Here is a 17,616-nt window from a genome sequence, read left to right as displayed (position 1 = left end):
GTTAATGAAACAATTAATTGTATGCATGAAACATAAAACATGGATTGAAGCTTTTCAGTTTTCATCTGCAAAAATGAGCACCAGGCTCAGATTCTTACCCAGCATTTTACTTTCATTAATTATTTCAATGATTCCAGTTATAATTAATAAGAATTCAGTCATATTTGTTAAATATTAGCATTCAGAGTTTTCTCATCAACAAAACAAGTGAGGGGATGTGCAGAAGGGAGTGTGCTAGGGTAGGATGCAGCACTGAAGTCCTGTGAGCTAAAAGTTACTGTGTGTGACCTGTGTGTCCAGCACTGTGCTTCCTGCTTTATTTACCTCACTTCACAAATCCTTAAGACATCACATAACTAAGCTTCTCCATGTAATTGCCATAGGAAGCCACTGTGTCCCAGATCACTCTTGGAACCTGTATTGGATTCTCCAGAAGATTCCTCCTTTCCCATACTCCACCCTAATACCTGCCTTTTTCTTCATTCCCAGATACCCTCTCACCTCATCCACTAGAAGTCGTAGTCCATCCTCAGCAAAGGACCCTTGTCATTGACTCCTTCCCTGAGAAATACTCCACCTTGTTACTCTTTCTAAAGATTGGCTACCCCTAATGACATAGTCTCCCCTGAAGTCCTCATAACTGGGGCTGGTTTTGTTCCCACAGTCTTCATAGCACTGGGCCTGGCAATGGGATGGGCATCCCCTTGTTATTCCTTGACTCTCCATACCTTTCTCCATCTTTCCTCCCTAAGAGCATCCATCTTTGAGCCATATTTCATTAGAGTACATCTGCCACTTCCCTTTTTGGTACAGTCTGCAATAATGGGTCACTCCCAATCATTCCCCATAATTTCAGTTCCATCTGTTTAAATTCTTGGCATTTTAACATACACATAGATTGTTCTTCCAACACCCTGACTCAGTTGGATTCATCTCTTCATATTCCACACTTCTGTTGGTCATCAGCAGCTTACTTGAGCCTACACGTGTTCTGATCAATGAATGTAAATCCTCCATCATCTAAGCATCACCAATCACACTCTCAGAATAGCAGCTCCAATGTTTCCATCTTCCTTGACTACACCAGTTCTGTCAGTCTCTTATCTCCTCCAGTACCCCAAACTCACATAACCCTTCTTTCATTTTTTAACTTCCCCTCAAAGTTCTTCATGCCAGTTTCAGTTCCATGACTGTAGTCATAAGCACTCCTTCATATACTGTTTAACTTCTCAGCCCCTCTCTTAATTTGTATACAAAAAACAACCCTGGTAAAATCTTTATCTATTCCATGCTGGCACCCAAGAAAATGAATGTGGTAGGAAAATAAATCACCACATTGACTGACTTTATTTAAATTGAGGACCATCATTCTCAAATGGGCTCTTATTTTTCTCCATATTCATATCCTAACTGACCAATCTTTGCATTTTTATGTTCTCCTAAACCTATATCAGACCTCCTCTCCTTGAACTTCTACTACAACCTTCTTTATTTCCAATCTCAACTAATCCTTCTTAGTCCTATTTCACTGAAAGAAATTAAGGCAATAGGAAGAAAGTATCTGTAATCTTCCTCATTCATGAATTAACCCTACTAGCTTCCTCACCTACAAATTGACTTTCCCTCCTGTTACTACAAATAAACCATATGTGATTCTATATAAATTTATTCTTCTACTTATACACTACATTCAATGCTCTAAATTGCTAAGCCTACTGGATTCATATAATGATCTACTAATATCATAGGCAATGATTAGCATAATTATCTACTGAAAAATTTCCATCAGCATGAAAAAATATTCTCTCATCAGGAGGAGGAAGGAAAAAAGGAAGGGGAAATGGAGGATGAAAGAAGAAGTGAGAAAAGAAAGGAAAGAAAAGCTTCTCTTGACCCTACTTCTCACATCAGCTACTAATTCATTTCTCTTTGCAATAAAATTTCTCACCAGGGCTGTATAAACTATTGGCTCTAATACTTCTTTAATCTACTGGTGATGCCCCTTATTCTCCCAGTAGTACTCCAGTCAAGGTAACCAGTGACCTTCAATTTTAGTCAATTCTCACTTTTCTTTTTTAGGGTTAATGGCCTTATCTGCTATATAAGACACTTGTGACTGTTTAGTAACACACTAAAATGTTTAGAACATATTTATTATTAATTATTGTCATAACAACCATTTATTAAACTTAACCTTAATGTCAAAAGCAGAAACATCTCCAAGGTTTTACAGCATACACACATCTACTGACTTACCTCCTTTTATATTTCACTTGAAGCTTTCCATACACATTCCTTTCAAATAACTACATTCCTTAAGGGAGGGGTGGGGGAATGTATTTGAAGCCCACACTCTTTTAAAATCTAATTTCTAAGGTCTCCATTGAGAAATGAGTGTTAATTTTTCTGTATTGTGTGGGTGTCTCTACAGCATCCTTCTGAGAAAATCATTTCACTTTTGACCCATCAGTGTAATGAGCTTCTCTCCCTCTTTTGTTTTAAGTTTGTCAATAGCTATTACAAAATTGTAGAGTTGGAATTTTTTAACCAAAATCAAGCAAACTAATCATTTCCTTAAATTGATGCTGTCAAAACCATAGCCTCAGCACCAAAAGTTCAAGATATCAATTTACCTTGTTGGATGGTTTCAGCTTGTCCTTTGTATTAGGACTAGAAATGCATCTCAGTAATAAATAAGCTTGTGAAATTTAAGAACACAAAGAAAGGAAAAGAAATTCTAGGCTACTAAGAACCAAAGAATTTCAGCTAATATCTGTTGAACAGAAAACCAGAAATAAAGGGTGAGTAGTTTTAAAACCGTTTAATGTGTTGACTACATAAAAAGTATGAAACTAATAAGTTTGAGTTGAAAGATAACAAAAAACACGGATGAGGGGTGGCTCAGTGGTAGAGCACTTGCCTAGCGTGTGCAAGGCCCTGGGTTCAATCCTCAGCACCACATATAAATAAATAAAATAAAAAGATCCATTGACAACTAAAAAATATTAAAAATTGAAAGATAACAAAAAACATTCTTTGACAACATTTTCTTCTTTAAAACAATACTTCATAAGTCAAAAAAATGTGAAATAATCATTCTGAGCATTTTATCAGTCATATTAATAAATGTGTCTAAACTATGTGTTCATAGAAGGTCAACAATCAATATTTTCAGAAAATATGTTTGTTCATATGGAAAAATCTCAAGAAACCAACAAAGCACCAATAAGTGAATTTAGCAAAGTCATAGGACATAAGGAAAACAAACAAAAGTTAATCATATTACTATTTAATGAACAATATAAAAGAAAAAAGTAAATTTTAGTAGTTGAAAAATTAAATACTCAAATACAAATCTTACAAACATATGTAAAACCCATATGTTTGAGACCACAAAACATCAGTGAAAGAAATCAAAGAACACCTAAGTAAATGGAGATAAATATCATGTTAATGGTTTGAAAGACTCAACAAAGAAGTCAATTTTCCCACAAATGATTTATATATTCAATAAAATTCCATTAAAAATCTCAGAGTGTGCTACGGATGTGGCGCAAGTGGTAGCACGCTCGCCTGGCATGTGTGTGGCCTGGGTTCGATTCTCAGCACCACATACAAACAAAGATGTTGTGTCCACCGAGAACTAAAAAATAAATATTAAAAAGATTCTCTCTCACTCTCACTCTCACTCTCTCTTTAAAAAGAAATCTCAGAGTAAGTTATTTTAGATATGAATAATCTTATTTTAAAAAATTTATATAAAAATGGAAGGAATGAAAAAAAGTCAGAGCAATTTTAAAACATAGAGCATAGTTGGAGGACTAAAAGTATTTACTTTTGATAATTGACAGAAAGCAACAAAAATAAAGACACTGGGTATTAGTGAACGTAGGAAAAGATAGGGTATAGGAACAGAATCGAGAGACTGAAATAAACACATATTAATATAGTCAGTAATTTTGGACAATTGTGTCAAAGCAATTCAATGGAAAGAGGATTTTTTTTCAACAAATGAGACTAGAACAAGTGAAAATCTATGTGCACATATTATATAAAAATTAACACAAATGGGTCATGGCTAAATATGTAAATAAACCTATGAAAGTTCTAGAGAAAAATTTTCTTTGTTAAGGAAATATTTATTAGTTGTGACATCAAAAGCATGATCATAGAAAGAAAACATGATAAAATAGAGTTCACCAAAATTAAAAACATCTGCTTTTTGAAAGTTACTGTTAAGAGAATAAGTCACAGACAAAAAGAGTTGAAAACTTACATAATTCTTATATAAATATATAATTATATCCATAATATAAAAAGAACTCTCAAAACTCAACAATAAGAAAATTAACAATTCAAGTTTTTTAAAAGGACAAAGAATTTGAACAGATCTTTCCTCAAAGAAGATACAGAGGTGGTAACGATGCACAGAAAAAGATGCCCAACATCACTACCCATTAGTGAATGCAAATTAAAACCACAATGAAATACCATGACACAGAAAATAATTTGGCAATAGCTAATGCTGGCAAGACTATGAAATAGGGCTGGGGATGTGGCTCAAGCAGTAGCACGCTCACCTTGCATATGTGTGGCCCAGGTTCCATCCTCAGCACCACATACAAAACAAAGATGTTGTGTCTGCCAATAACTAAAAAATAAATATTAAAAATTCTCTCTCTCTTTCTGCCCCTCACTCTCTCTTTAAAAAAGAAAAAAAAAAACAAACTATGCAGTAGCGGGAGTTCTCATAATTTGATGGTGGTAATGTAAAATAGTATATCTATTCCAGAAACAAACTTGTAGTTTCTTACAAAGTTAAACATGCACTTACCATATACTCAACAATCCCACTCCTATATAGCTTTTCTAAAAATAAGAATTAATTTTCACACAAAAACTTATATGTGAATATTTATAGCAGCCTTCTTCTTAATTGCCAAGAACTGGAAACAACCAATCAATCAGTGAATGAATATATAAATTGTGATAGAAACATATAGTGGATGTTAAACAGAGAAAAAAAATAAGTTTTTTTCTTTATACATGTACTTTGGATATTAATGATCATCATATTTCACCATCATTAATAACCCCATGCCCACTCCCTTTCCCTCCAACCCCTCTGCCCTATCTAGAGTTTGCCTATTTCTCTCATGCTCCCTCTCCCTATCCCTCTATGAATCAGCCTCCTTATATCAAAGAAAACATTCAGCACTTGGTTTTGGGGGATTAGCCAACTTCACTTAGCATTATCTTCTCTAACTTCATCCATACCTTCAAAAGCCATGATTTTATTGTCTTTTATTGCTGAGTAATATCCATTGTGTATATATGCTACATTATTTTAATCCATTCATCTATTTAAGGGTATCTAGGTTGGATCCATAATCTAGCTATTGTGAATTGTGCCACTATAAACATTGATGTGGCTGTGTTCCTAGAGTATGCTGTTTTTAAGTCTTTTGGTTATAGACCGAGGAGAAGGATAACTGGGTCAAACGGTGGTTCCTTTCCCAATTTTCCAAAAAATCTCCATATTGGCTGCACTAATTTGCAGTCCCAGAAGCAATGTATGAGTGTGCCCTTTTCCCCACATCTTTGACAACACTCATTATCATTTGTATGCATAATAGCTGCCATTCTGACTGGAGTGAAATGAAATCTTAGAGTGGTTTTGATTTGCATTTCTCTAGTTGCTAGTGATGATGAACATTTCTTTCATATATTTGTTGATTAATTGTATATCCTCTTCTGAGAAATGTCTGTTCATGTCCTTGACCCATTTATTCATTGGGTTATTTGGGTGTTTTTTTTTTGGGGGGGGGTGTTTAGCTTTTTGAGTTCTTTATGTACCCTAGAATTTAGTGCTTTATCTGATGTATGAGGGGTAAAGATTTTATTAGAGACTTGGTCCCTAGGGTGGTAATAACTTTAAGAAGTGAGGCCTAGTAGAAGGTCCTGAGGTAATTTGGGGGCATACCCTTACTACCACCCTTGGAACTAAGTCTAACACATGATCCAAACCATAGCATTCCTCAACTCCCCATTATCTTTCCTTGATTTTGTTTTCTGGAAATTGGATCCAGGGATATGCTACCACTGAGCTATATCTCCACCCCTGTTTTATTTTTCATTTTTATACAAAGTTTCACTAAGTTTCCAGGTTATAAGAGAAAGATTGACATCAAGGCTAGATTTAAGAATTGTTTGTCTAGAATAACTGAAACTGTGGGGGAAAGAAAATAAGATAAAGACTCAATTCAAAATTTTTGTTAAATTTGAAATATGCCTATTAGACATTTGAGTGAAGATATAAAGTCAACAGTCAGATATATGAATCTTTAGTTCAGGGGAGAAGGTTGCATTAAAGATATAAATTTCAGATTTATCAGTATATGTACATTACTGAAAGCCATGACACTAGATAAGATCACTAAAGGAATGAGTGTCAATAGATAAAAGGAGACTTTTGAGAACTGGACATATCTTTGGGGTATTCCCAAATTAAGACATAAGGAGAATGAGTATGAATCAACAAAGAGTGAAAATAAAAGTAGTAATTCAGGAAAAATAAACACAAAAATATATGTTATACTTGAAGCCAAGTAACTGTATATCAAGTAAGAGGAAGTGATCAGCTATATCAAAGCACTTGATATGTAAAATGAGGACTGAGAACCAACTGTTGAATTTAGGAACATGAAAATCCTTTATGACTTTACCGAGAAGAGTCAAAGTAAATTCTGTGGGTAGGAAAGCCTTATTAAATGGAACAATAAAGAGTACAAAAAGGGCAATTGAAGACAATAAATGTAGAAAACTCTATTGAAGAATTTTGGTGTAGAATGGAACAGAAAATTGGAGTAGCAATTGGAGGAGGAAGTGGGGTCAGGATAAATTTCTATTTAAGAAAAGAAAAATAACCACATGTTTGTGTGCTGAGCAAGTAGGGAGAGGAGAAGTTAACAGCACAGGAGAGAACAAGGAAGGTTGTAGGAGCATCGTCCTTGAGTAAGCATAAGAGGATGATTTCCAGAATGCAAGTGGAGGAGTTGATCTTAGAAAGGGGCAGAGGCAGTTCATCCAAAGTAAAAAGAGGGAAAACAGAATACATGGACACAGATGTGTGTGGGTACATATATGTGATGGTGTGAGCATGGGGAGCTTCCCTGCTGATAACTTCTCTTTTCTTAATAAATAGAAAACAAGGTCCTCATCCACGAGTTAGGAAGAAGTAGAGATTTTTGAAGGTGTAGGGGGGAAAGGTATGAAATGCTTGTTTAAGAGTAAAAGAGTAAATTGCCAGGAGCACTAAGGACTACTTGAGGTTAGAGACAGTTAACAGGAAGATGCATCAGGGCAGTTGTCTCTTCTCAGACACATTTACTGTACAGAGGCAGGACCAGAGTGGTAGACAATTAGACTCAACTAAGACCAGGCTTTTATCAAGTGAAGGCTAAAATAAAGTGGAGCCCAGAAAAGTTGATGATGTGTACAGAGGTTATCATATAATTAACATTGAAATATAACCTTTTTAAGGAGGAGAACAGTAACCTAAAGAGGGGAGTATAAATCAGGGTAAAAGATAATGGTCAATTGCTCGTAGGTCTGGTGAAATTAAAAGATTACTAATTGGGGTCCCAGAAACAGTGAGCTGGATATATAGGGAGGCGGTGATTGGAAAGAAAGATATTTGTAGTTGCAGTCATGGATGATACACAACTACTGAAATAACTAACACACTGAGTGGCTGAGTTTGGATTAAGATGAGCTCACTGGAAAAGGATCTGTCAAGAAAGTGAGAGGACAGGGTATTAGGAAAATCATCTTTCAATATACTGAAACTGCCAAGAATAACAAAGGCAGTAATGAAGGGACAGTGGGAGTGAGATAGGAGTTCAAATCACCAAAGGTGAGAGAGTGACCCGATCAGTAACTAATACAAGAAAGAGAAGTGTATTCAGCCTGTTTATCTCTCTGTCTTAGTTTCCTCATCTTTAAGTTGAAAATGGTGATAGTCTTTCCATCATGACTTTTTATAAGAATTGAGCTAGATGATACTCCTGTCACCCGTTGGGACTGGGGAACCCCAGAATATAGGAATATATTTTTTTAAAAATTTAAAGAGCATGTCTGATGTCTTGAACATGTATCTCAGCTACCTCAACTACAGTGAGGGGTATGTCTTGTAAGGCTCAAGAGCTCAGGGTTGGCCCAATTAAGCATACTCATCATAATTCTTTAGAGGTTTCACCTATAACCCTTTGCCACCATACATGACCATAGATTCTCCTCTCTGGCAGGCCTGAGTTCTCTCTTTTTCCTCCAGCTACCTGCAGATACCACCCTTATTGACATACAGCCTGTGTCTAAGAAGACAAAAATGTATTTATACACTTTGGCTGCTCTGGTTTCTCCTTTTTGATGGGCAGGCTAGGTAAAAGAGCCCAGGAATTTGACAGCTTCTAATGAAGGAGCACTTCCTGCTTCAAACTCTGCAGAAACCAAACATGTATAGTGCCATATAGCCTGACTTGTTCCCAGTGTGGGAGCTTAGACCAGGGCTAAGGCAAGCCTTTTCTACTTAATCTACCCATTCATGCATTCAGTTACAGGTAGGAGTTTCCACCAAGATTTGATGTATAGTCTATCCAACAGGTTCCATTTTACCAGGAAAACTAACATTCAAAGACAATTCTGGTTCTCATTGAAGAGGCAATAGGTTGATGCTTCAGGGCAAGGAGATTCAGGAAAAGTCAGTTGTAACAGAGGGACTGCCAGAGTTGAATGGGTCAGGGTCAATGTGGTGAGGTGAACCATTTTCTCCATTTTGCTGAGCCCAGTGTATTATACGTTGAGATTCCCAACTTTGGCTCATTGGCACTCTGCAAAATGTTTTAACCAGGACAAACTTTGTGCAAGTTTTACTTGGCATTACCCTTTATGGGACCCTAAGGATGGATCCCCAGCCTCCTTCAGCCCTCACTATTTAGAAATCACATTGACCTCATTCTCTGCTAACTTAGTGTCTGGTATACAGTAGCTCCTCAATGATGAATGAATGTGAATGGATGGAGAAGCACAGAATTACAGCTCTTCATGTCACCACCCAACCACCACCCAATAGATGGCCAAACCTAGGACACTCTAAGTATCTCACCCCAATTTTTCTCCATCACAATCTGCCTAAGCTGAGCAGTCCTTTTTCTACTCGTAATTTTCAAATTTCCTTCTCCTACCTAAATTATACATAAAAATGAAAGGTATCCATTCTCATCTGAAAATATTTTCATGATCATTTTCCCTTTCCCAGAAAGCAAGCATTTACTTACCTCTTTCTCTAATGTGAAGTGACATTTTAATGCAGCAGCCCTCGAAGGAGACAAAAAACATTAACTCAGAAAAATAGTTGAGCTCCTGCAGTTTGCCAGGCTCCCACCTATTTGCTGAAGAATCTGGGCTCCGAATAAGCAAAACTTCTCTCCTATTGCCAACTACTATTTATGAGTCTGAGGATTGTTGACATTGATTAACATTGAAAGTGACATCTGGTCCTTATGTAGTTTCTAAATAGACTGGTTTCAACCAAGAAAGCAATAAGGAAGCCTCAGGAGGATATATTTGGAGGAAAGTAGTGGTATGAGAGTGACATGAAACACTCTTTTTTCCAACATTTTGGATCATTATCTAGAAATTAAGCTGTGTGTTTGGGAGGGAGAGAAGTTGGTGTGTTGCTAAGAAAGGAAGGGAGGAAATTTCTCAAAGATAGTTGGAAAGATATACCTAGGGGAAGGAAAAGAGTATACCAGGGAAAACTCATTAAAAAAGTGAAACAACAAAAAGTTCAAGACGAAAAGTGTCTACTCATCAGTCAAGTAATTTAAGGAGCCATGATTTGCCATACAAATGGATTTGTAATAAAAAAGAATCCTGTAAAGTGTAAAATGCATTGGAGTTTTAAATGTGTAAGTTACAAGCAATTTTCTAGCACATATAGAAATCATACCTGTGTATAAATTTCTTCCAACTTCAGTGTGTCAGCCTTATCTTTCTAGTAAATTCCTATGCAGAGCAGTCACTATTTTAGGTTGGTGCTAAATGAGTAAGGTATTATTTCTAGCATCTTAAAAGTTTATTTCTTTATTATTCCTCCCTTACAATTGGCTAGTAATTAGGCCCAAATATTTGCTGCTTTGAAAAAGCCTGGATGGGCTATGGTGGGTACTCAAATCATTTAAAGAGCAAACTTAAAAAAAAATACATTCCTGTGCCTCATTCCCATGGATTCTACAATTTTAGCATGATCTTAAGTAACTCTAATGCAAGTGATCTGTGGACTACACTCTGACAAGTGCTGACTTAGAGAAGATGTCCTCTAGGTTGTGTGTCAAGAGAAACATCCCTGTCTTCTGAATCCAGCAATTGCCCTTGGTTCCAATGTGTTCCATTAAGTTCACACTTGGTGGACAATTGCTGATTGACACTGCTGTTCTGGACAAGCTTATCTGTGGGGCTCAGTGTGACACACCCCTGATTTTTCTTTATTTTGTTAGAATGATTACAGGAAGTTATCTATGCAATGCAAGGATTTTGTGGTGGGTGTGCTGGACCTGTGCTGAGACACAGAAGAGGTAGAGGTGATTTTAAATGGTGATGTGAACCTCCAAGTCTGGTCCAACTACCACCATTCAAGTTTGAGCCGGATCAAACTTGCCATTAAATATGAAGTCAAGAAGGTAAGATTTCCCATCTTTCTTGGCCTTCCTGCCTCACTTCACAGGGCAGCTGGCCTAGCTTTGTGCTCATATTTTATTTTCCTGTAAAGTGACTGTGATTACACCCAAATTCTCTCCAGACAGGGATCTGACAGTCTCACAGGGCTGCTAAGATCCCACCACCTTTTCCCACCTCAATTCCCAGCCTCCAAATAGAGAGAGACGAATCATGACTCAGCCCATGACTAGACCTTTAACCTGGAGAACAGAAGAGATTTTCAGACTCCAGACTACTGGCAGTAGTGTCACAGTGAGGAATCCCATTACTAGAAAGCCAGTTCCAAATCTTGAGAAACAAATAACTCAGGTCTTTCAATAGCATTTATTGTGTTGAAAATGGTTTAGAGTAAAGGATTTGTGGCATCCATGGTCCTCAAAGGATTAGAGAAATTTACTTCAAAGTCATATGAAATCCCTTAGTGGGAAGCTTAAGTAGACTTTCCCAAAAGTAAGCTTGTTCCACCTACTCAATAGATATCAACATGTCTGTAATGATTCTTGTCACCCAATAACCCTTGCATCGTAGTGTCTGATCAGATTAGGTCCTAAGGAGCAAAAATCACTTGTATTTCCATTTTATATATATTTTAAGTCTGTAGAATCTGCTCTGTTGGCTGACATTATTCGTCCTGATGAAAACTGCCGCGACCCCTTGCCCGCAAGGAAGACGCAACTCAGGAATCTTCTTTCAGCAGTTTATTCAGGCCTTGATTTAAGTATCTTTTAGTGACTCCCTTTCTTTTTCTCTTCTTCCTCCTCGAGGGCCCAAGCACAGCCTAATAAAGCCTCCCACGTACCAATCTTAAACCGCCGCGTGGGTCTTTCTTATAGGGTGGCAAGAGATAGCGTGCCAACTCTCCACAAAGGAATTTGATTTATCACAGGCCACAGTGGAAGCCGGCACCATCTTCTAATGGCGGCCACAATTTACAACAATGGCTTACTACAGTTCCCCCTTCTAATTTATAAAACAATGCAGGCGAAAGTAGAGGTCCTATCCTACTGTGCAGAAGTGGCTGCAATGTATGGTTCAGTCCTAAGGAGGCGCCTTCCCCAGACCTGACCCCATATCAGCCGACGCCTTTTTTCGTAGGGCGGGGGTGTGGACGTCAAACCCGCATGCAATAGGACATGCTTTCCTTGAGGTCCGTTGAGGGATCACTCAAGTGCAGTGCTTTGCCTCGCATCCTGCATCGTGATGAAGGTGGACGAAGGGGGACAGCTGAGGCTGTTCTGTGGCTGTACACAATGACAAACGAGTTGACAGCACCCTGAAAGAAAGGCACGGACTTTAAGGCGATAGAGAAGCATTAGTGTGGAAACCCACCTGCGTGCAATGGCAGCAAGACCAGCAGAGTGCAAGGGCTTTCCAACACCAAGAGAATAACGAGGAAAGACATGTCGATCCCAGTGCAATGTTATAACAACTTGGGGTGCAACGACCATGTCAAAGATTTACTGTTTAAGCTGCGCAAGCCAGACTTGAGGTGAATAGCCATTTTTTAAAGCTGCAAGAGCTTGGATGATCATAGCCTTATCGTGAGCATTGCGGGCCTTGAGGCGACAGAGAAACCACAAACAGAGAAACATACCGAAGCAACACATTGCACCAAAAATGCCTACCCCCACCCACTCTTTAAAAAAGGAAAAAGCAGAAGATATCCAATCGGTGAATTGACCCAAAGTCACGGGATCAACACGGGTGTTATTTAAGACAGCTATCTGGGTTAGTTGAGACTGGATCATGTCTTCCGCTTCCATGGACCAATTTCCAGCCAAATATTCGCCAATGATGCGGGAAGCATTCCTGGAATCATTAAATCTGACAGAGGTTATGCATAAATGTGCACGTTGGTCAACACAACCCAAAAGTACTAAGTCAGCCAATTCTTCTACCTGAGTTTGGAGTAAATCTATTCTTTGGTTGGCAGCTAAAATCCCTGACAAAATATGTTGATTAATTGTATTTTGGGATTTAAGTATAGTGGAAGTTTGTTGGACAACTTGATTAATGGTGGCAGCAGTTTGTACTTGATTGGCCATAGCCATTCCGGCGGTAACCGCTGCAGCAGCAGATATCGCCACGGCTGTCACGATAGCCGCTGTGATCCCAAAATCTCTGCGGACTCTAAGTAGCTCAACAATAGGGAATTTATCAGGATCCGCAGTGACCGGGATTGGGACGAAAGTTGGAATTTTCATAACCACTGCTACAGTCCAGGAACCATTCCAACACTCAGATAAGAGACAGGTAGTATGAGAACAATCCAGCATCCCTGATGAGGTGGCCTCAGCCAAAAGGAATAAGAAGGGGGATTGGACACAGACCATTGCAGGAGGCAATGTGGCATTATACAACAGAGAGTTGAATGAAACAGATGTAAGTCTATTACCTTGTTCACTTTCCCTAACAGTACCAGAAATATTAGCCAGCCAACTTTTGGCTCCTAGCAACTGAGCCAATGCAGAAATATCGGCTGAAGCCCCCTTTTCATTGGAAATCAGCCACTGAAATCAGGACCAACCTACTCCTGTAGAGGAGCTGGCACTATTGTTAAAGTTATAAACATACCTCTTAAGAGAGGGGGAAAGGGAGAAACCTTTAGCAACTTGATGTTTCTCCCAAGAATGATCCTGACAAGGCGTAAATGTTGGGGGGAAACCAAGATTAGGGGAACAGTAAAGAGAGGCCTTAAAATGAGTGGCATTATAAATACTACTAGAAGAAGGAGGCACTGGGATTAGTACCTCGGAGATAATAGCCAAGGTAGTTATGTTAAGAGCAGAGCTGCTGTTTGCGGGGGTCCCTGAGCCTGATTGCTTCCCCGAAGCTACTTTGCTCAATACAGCACTGATAATGCTTCCTGAGGCCTGATTGGACCGCAATGGGTCCTCCCAGTTAGTCAAATTTTTGGTCTTAAGGCTAATGTAATTAGCGTTTCTAAGGCTGAAACAAAAAACTCCTGTGAGATTAACTTGAGATTGATTAAAAATTCTCTCCATGTCCCCTCTAGGAGAGGCACAGGGAGCAGACATCTCACATGAGGTAGAAAAAAGAGTGGGGAGGACACTAGAATTACCATGAACCGGCATCGGCATTGGCCAGGCCCGTGCCACTGCCCACCACCGCATTGGTGTCGCCTGTGCCATCGGCACCAGCACCAGAGCCAGAGCACTTAGCAGAATGAAGATCCTCATCACAGGATTGTTGTGGTATCTCTTGTTGCTGGTCAGCTGGTGTCGAGACTCTTCTTGTCAAGCGTTCAGGGACCCACAACAGTTCCGTACGATCCTGGGGAAAAACACATACAGATCCTCGTGCCCATGTCAGCACGGGGTCAGGGCCATTCCATTGGCCCGTAAGAACATCCTTCCACTTAACATAGCCAATCACAGAGGGCTGAGGGGACACATGTCTATCGGCCTCAGAGCAACCATGAATATCCAAATTCAAAAAATTAATGGTAAAGAGAGCTAAGGACAGGCGTTCTTTAGGAGTGTGTTCAGCTCCTATTCCCCCTTTTTGTTTTTGTAAAGTTTCCTTTAAGGTGCGATGAGCACGCTCAACAATGCCTTGTCCTTGAGGATTATAAGGCAAACCATGAGTAAGTTGCACTCCCATAGTAAAACAAAAAGCTGTAAATTGTCTGCCAGTATAAGCAGGTCCATTATCAGTCTTAAGGGATGCAGGTGCACCCCATGCTGCCCATGCCTCTAAACAGTGAGTAATGACATTATGTGCCTTTTCTCCCGATAAAGCAGAAGCATGGATAATTCCAGAGCACGTATCAACGGAAACATGCACATACTTAAGGTTACCAAAGTCAGGTATATGTGTCACATCCATTTGCCAAACACCAATGGCTTTAATCCCCGTGGGTTTACTCCATAATTAGGGGGATGAAGAAATGTGACACAATGGGGACATTGCAATACTATCTGCCGAGCATCCGCTCTTGAAATGGAAAAACGCCTGCGCAGCGTTAATGCATTAACATGGAAGTTTTGGTGAAACAACTTAGCCCCCTCTAAGGAGGAAGCCAAGCATATCAATTGACTTCTAGTGGCTAAGTCCGCACAGGCATTACCTTGGGATAACGGACCAGGAAGAGAGGTGTGAGCCCTGATATGCATTGGATAAAAAGAAGCAGTGCGGTTAGAGATAAGCTGTTGAAGCTGAGTAAAGTAAACAGACACATTGTGGGCATCACTAATAGTTCCCACGGCCTCCAGGACTTTTCGTGCTTGTACCACATAGCTGGAGTCTGAAATAAGATTAAAAGGAAAAGAACACTGTTTAAAAACTTCAATAACAATTTGTAGTTCTACCCATTGTGGATTTCCAGGAGCAAATTGATGCTGGATAGGGGGAGAGTCATTAATTACGTAGGCTCCCATTCCAGACTTGGAACCATCAGTAAAAATGTTAACAGCCCCCGGAATTGGACTGGATGAAGTTACCTTAGGGAAAATGATGGGATGTTCTTTAACAAAATGGAGTAATGGATGAGAAGGGTAGTGATTATCAATACTCCCTTGAAACGAGCAACACAGAATAGCCCAGTTGTCTAGAGTAGCACATAAAACATTAAGTTGAGCTTTAGTGTAGGGTATGATAAGAGAAGAAGGTGATTGGCCGAAAAATTGAATGCTTTGTTGAATCCCTTTAAGTGCCAATGCTGCAACAGCATCAGGATAATATTCTAAGGATTTTCCTGGGGATACATGTGGGTGGATCCATAGTAAAGGCCCATCTTGCCACAGTACTCCAGTAGGCTGTCGCATAGTGGCAAGCACACATAACTGGAAAGGTTTATCACTCTGGAGCCTGCATAGAGTGGCATGCTGTATAGCTTATTCTACTTTTATAAGGGCCGCTCTAGCCTCAGTAGTGAGGCTACGAGGGGAAGCAAGATCTGGATCACCCTTAAGAGTAGCATACAAAGGCTGGAGCACAATATTAGGAATATGTAAATATCCTCTTATCCAATTAATATCTCCCAGCAATTTTTGAAAATCATTTAAAGTTCGGAGATCTTGAGTCCTGATGGTAATTTTTTGTGGTTTTAATTTGTCATACCCAATTGTCGCTCCCAAGAACCTGATAGAATCTCCCGTTTGAACCTTTTCAGGTGCGATGTGCAGTCCATGTTGAGCCAACAGCATCACGAGTTCTTTATAAGCCTCATAAACTGTCTGTTCTAATTTTGCGGCCAATAACACATCATCCATATAGTGAATGATCTTGGTGGAGGAATACTTATGTCTGAGAGGTGCGAGTGCCTTCCCCACATACATCTGGCACATCGTGGGACTGTTAGCCATCCCCTGTGGCAACACCACCCACTCAAACCTTTGATCTGGTTCCTCATGATTACACGAGGGAAGGGTGAAAGCAAAACGTTGGGCATCTTTAGGATGCAAAGGAATGGAAAAGAAACAGTCTTTAATGTCAATAACAATTATATGCCAGCCTTGAGGAACAGAGGAGAGCAGAGGCAGCCCTCTTTGAATGGGCCCCATAAGCTGCATCTGAGCATTAACTGCTCGTAGATCATGCAGTAGGCGCCACTTCCCTGATTTTTTCTTAATGACAAATATGGGAGTATTCCATGGAGAAGTAGAAGGTTGGATGTGACCCAAATCAAGTTGTTCTTTGACTAGATCATGGGCTGCTGCCAGTTTAACCGAGGGAAGAGGCCACTGAGGCACCCAAACAGGCTCCTCAGTGAGCCATGTTATGGGTATTTGAGCCCCAGTGGCCCCTAGGAAAAACCCAGACCAAACCTGTTAAGCTTTTGATGACCTTGCACAGGATGCTTACGTCCCTGTAGGTGCCTTCCCAGTCCTAGACCTTTCTTATACCCCATATTTTGCATGATATGTTGAGACACTGGGGAATAGTCATTACTAAGAGTGAACCCCATGTCTTTCATCAAATCACGGCCCCATAAAGAAATAGGTAAATCAAGTACATAAGGCTGAAAGGTACCATCGTGTCCTTCCGAGTCCTTCCAAGATAGATGTCTACAGCTGATTTGAGGGGCTTGGGCATATCCAAGTCCTCTTAAGGATTGATCAGAAGCCTGCACTGGCCATCCCCTAGACCAGTCCTTAAGGGCTATGATACTACGATCTGCTCCTGTGTCCAGCAATCCCACAATAGATTTACCCTCTATGCTTAATTCCAAAGTGGGGCGATTGCTCATATCCAGTGATAAATAGGCACAATTTCCTCCGGTGGTACCAATCTGATTTCCTGCCCGTGACCTTGAGTCAGCAGGGAAGTGATTATGCAAACTAGGCAAAATTAGCAATTGAGCAATCCGATCCCCTGGGGAGATAGACACAATGCCCCTTGGGGCTTCCACCATAACCTTTATTGCCCCTACAGTATCAGGGTTTACAACTCCGGGGAAAACATGAAGACCTTGTAGGATAGAGGATGCACGTCCAATTAACAAACCTACAGTGCCAGGGGGTAAAGGCCCTTTGAACTCAGTTTCCACCAATTGGACTCCCATCTTAGGTGTTAATACGAGTCTGGAGGTGGAACAGAGGTCCAATCCCGCTGCACCTGTAGTGGCTCTCTGCATCTCGTGGGATGGCGCAGAGAAGGCCATGTCTCGGGTTCGGGTGTGACATTCTCCATTGCCCCATATATTCGTGGGCCCTGGGGTCGGGGGCCCCTTCGGCCGTTTTTTGGCCCAGCTGAAATAGGCTGTCCATGGACGTCCCTCACTGATCTACACTCTCTTGCCCAATGCTTCCCCTTTTTGCATTTTGGACACAGCCCCGGTTGACGAGGGCCATTAGAAGGGCCACAGCAAGGAAGTCC

The 17,616-nt window shown here is 40.0% G+C and overlaps 1 pseudogene; it reads left to right on the top strand.

Annotated features, from left to right (window-relative positions):
* The window catches only part of LOC143637807 (short transient receptor potential channel 7-like), a 108,958-nt pseudogene that overhangs the window by 29,837 nt on the left and 61,505 nt on the right, over window positions 1-17,616 (top strand).

The sequence above is a fragment of the Callospermophilus lateralis genome, unplaced genomic scaffold, assembly GCF_048772815.1.
Source record: "Callospermophilus lateralis isolate mCalLat2 unplaced genomic scaffold, mCalLat2.hap1 Scaffold_73, whole genome shotgun sequence".
Taxonomy (NCBI): Eukaryota; Metazoa; Chordata; class Mammalia; order Rodentia; family Sciuridae; genus Callospermophilus; species Callospermophilus lateralis.
Note: the sequence above shows the minus strand (reverse complement) of the source record. Positions and strands in the feature narration are given on the sequence as shown.